Genomic DNA, 2,910 nt, shown 5'->3' on the forward strand with positions numbered 1-2,910 from the left:
GGCCTGCCACCTATTTTGAGTTTCACTTTTTGACAAATATTCATCATTTTATGATGAACAATGGTTTAGCTTTTTTTATTCCTCTTGAATCATTTATAATTTATACTTTCCTAAATATTTCCATTCCCATTTTATATTGATATTAAAATCTATTGGCATATAGTTGTACATAATATTTCCCATAATTCCTTTAATCTCTTCCATATCTAGATGCTATTTACTTTATTCTAATTTTAATTCTCAGTGCTTAGACCCTGACACATGGTAGGAACATAATAAATAGGTATTGATTATATTTGCTTTCAGAACTATATTCCAACATCAGTGAAAGGGAATGACACAAATTTGATCTATATGCCTTGGCATTGGCTGAGTTCTCATAAAAGAACATAAGATTTCACACTGATTATTTATCCTACATTGTATACCTGTCAAGTACTATTGTTAAAGGCAAAAATAATTTTAGCAACAAGGATATTATATAAGAAAATGGAGTTTAATAATAAAATATTTATGAAACCAATACAATTGTGGCAATACAAATAATTTATTTTACTGCCTGCTTAATGTTTTGGGGAAAAGTATTGAAGGTAGCCCCTGGATACATGTGACATGTTTTTCTCTCTATCTTCCATTAAGAATGTTAAAATAAAAGTCACTTAATATTTTACCTCAAATACACAACTTGTTTTGTGGAATCAGAAAGTCTGAACTTACTAGGTAAGAGAATATTTTTTTCACATTTCTTCTCCTTTTCCTCTTTTTGAATCTTTGTTTATTCTGTTTTCCATTCCTTCTTATAAATCATAATTTGGCATTCCAGGTGGTAGAAGATCAAGATGGGAAAGGATGCATTTAAGGTACTAGATGGATAAAAAGTAGAGATTGAAAAAAGAAGTAAAGAAGAAAAGTTTAGTTAAAAAAAAGCCCAGGGAGGGGCGGGGCGTGCGCGGGCAAAGGGAGACGAGGCCAGAGCTGCGGGCGCTTTTTCTGCCAGCGGTGTCTCAGATTCATTCTTAAGGAACTGAGAACTTAATCTTCCAAAATGTCAAAAAGACCATCTTATGCCCCACCTCCCACCCCAGCTCCTGCAACACAAATGCCCAGCACACCAGGGTTTGTAAGATACAATCCATACAGTCATCTCGCCTACAACAACTACAGGCTGGGAGGGAACCGGGGCACCAACAGCCGGGTCACGGCATCCTCTGGTATTACGATTCCAAAACCCCCAAAGCCACCAGATAAGCCGCTATGCCCTACATGAGGTACAGCAGAAAGGTCTGGGACCAAGTAAAAGCTTCCAACTCTGACCTAAAATTGTGGGAGATTGGCAAGATTATTGGTGGTATGTGGCGAGATCTCACTGATGGAAGAAAAACAAGAATATTTAAACGAATACGAAGCAGAAAAGATAAGAGTACAATGAATCTATGAAGGCCTATCATAATTCCCCCGCATACCTTGCTTACATAAATGCAAAAAGTCGTGCAGAAGCTGCTTTAGAGGAAGAAAGTCGACAGAGACAGTCTCGCGTGGAGAAAGGAGAACCGTACATGAGCATTCAGCCTGCTGAAGATCCAGACGATTATGATGATGGCTTTTCAATGAAGCATACAGCCACTGCCCATTTCCAGAGAAACCACCACCTCCTCAGTGAAATCCTTAGTGAGAGTGTGGTGCCAGACATCCGTTCAGTTGTCACAAAGCTAGAATGCAGGTCCTCAAACGACATGTCCAGTCCTTAATGGTTCATCAGCGAAAACTAGAAGCTGAACTTCTTCAAATAGAGGAGCGACACCAGGAAAAGAAGAGGAAATTCCTAGAAAGCACAGATTCATTCAACAATGAACTTAAAAGGCTGTGCGGTTTGAAAGTAGAAGTGGATATGGAAAAAATTGCCGCTGAAATTGCACAGGCAGAGGAACAGGCTCGAAAAAGGCAGGAGGAAAGAGAGAAAGAAGCCGCAGAGCAAGCTGAACGCAGTCAGAGCAGCATGGTTCCTGAGGAAGAGAAAGCTGTTAGTAAGAGCGAGGAGAAGGACGACGAGAGCATCCCGATGGAGACAGAGGAGACACACCTTGAAGAAGCAACAGAAAGCCAACAGAATGGTGAAGAAGGCACATCTACTCCTGAGGACAAGGAGAGCGGCCAGGAGGGGGTGGACAGTATGGCTGAGGAGGGGACTGTGACAGTAACACCGGCTCAGAGAGCAACAGTGCCACAGTGAAGGAGCTGCCCACAGACCCCACACCGGAAGACGAGAAGAAAGAATAAATGTTGCCTTGTTTTATGTCTTCTAAATACTTTTTTAATGAAAAAAAAATGTTTTTTGAGTTAAAAAAAATCCCAGATCTCTCAAATATAAGCACAAAGTTTCTCCCACAGATACATGGATGTATGAAGGGTGGATCCTAAAGTACCATAGATCTGGGAGTGCAGATGATATCCATAATTAATATTAACATGGTGCCAGTTATTAAACTATTATATTTCTGCTCCAAACTCACCTATTTTCTCCTTTCTGAGGTTGGAGCTGGGGCTCTTCAATCCATACTTCTGCATTACTTGTTCACTCTAGGTAAGGCTCTACTAATAATCAGGACTGTCGGGCTGGACAAGGGAGCGGGGATTTGCTTCTTCTTGTCTGTTTCCTGGTTTTTGTGTCATCCCGGTGGAAGTCCTATGTCAACTGTGCTTCTTCACTCACTGCAGCAACAGCAGGTCCTTCCCATAGCTAAATCCACTTTGCAGTTTCTCCAACATTCTCAAACCAGCTTCATTGTTCCCCACTCTCTGCAAGCCAGAACTAGGCAAGCAATGCCTTCTCTTTGGACTTCTGCATTTCAGCTGTATGGGGTCCCCTTTCTACATTTTAATAATTCCAATATCTTCTTTTTGTTCCCTCCC

The 2,910-nt window shown here is 40.7% G+C and overlaps 1 pseudogene; it reads left to right on the forward strand.

The window, feature by feature from the left end:
- The first annotated feature begins 960 nt into the window (after window positions 1-960).
- Window positions 961-2,277, forward strand: LOC114214203 (SWI/SNF-related matrix-associated actin-dependent regulator of chromatin subfamily E member 1 pseudogene; annotated as a pseudogene).
- The last annotated feature ends 633 nt before the right edge of the window (window positions 2,278-2,910 follow it).

This window comes from Eumetopias jubatus, unplaced genomic scaffold (genome assembly GCF_037043125.1).
Source record: "Eumetopias jubatus isolate StellerSeaLion01/CBP00866 unplaced genomic scaffold, mEumJub1_p1.0 scaffold_17, whole genome shotgun sequence".
NCBI lineage: Eukaryota > Metazoa > Chordata > Mammalia > Carnivora > Otariidae > Eumetopias > Eumetopias jubatus.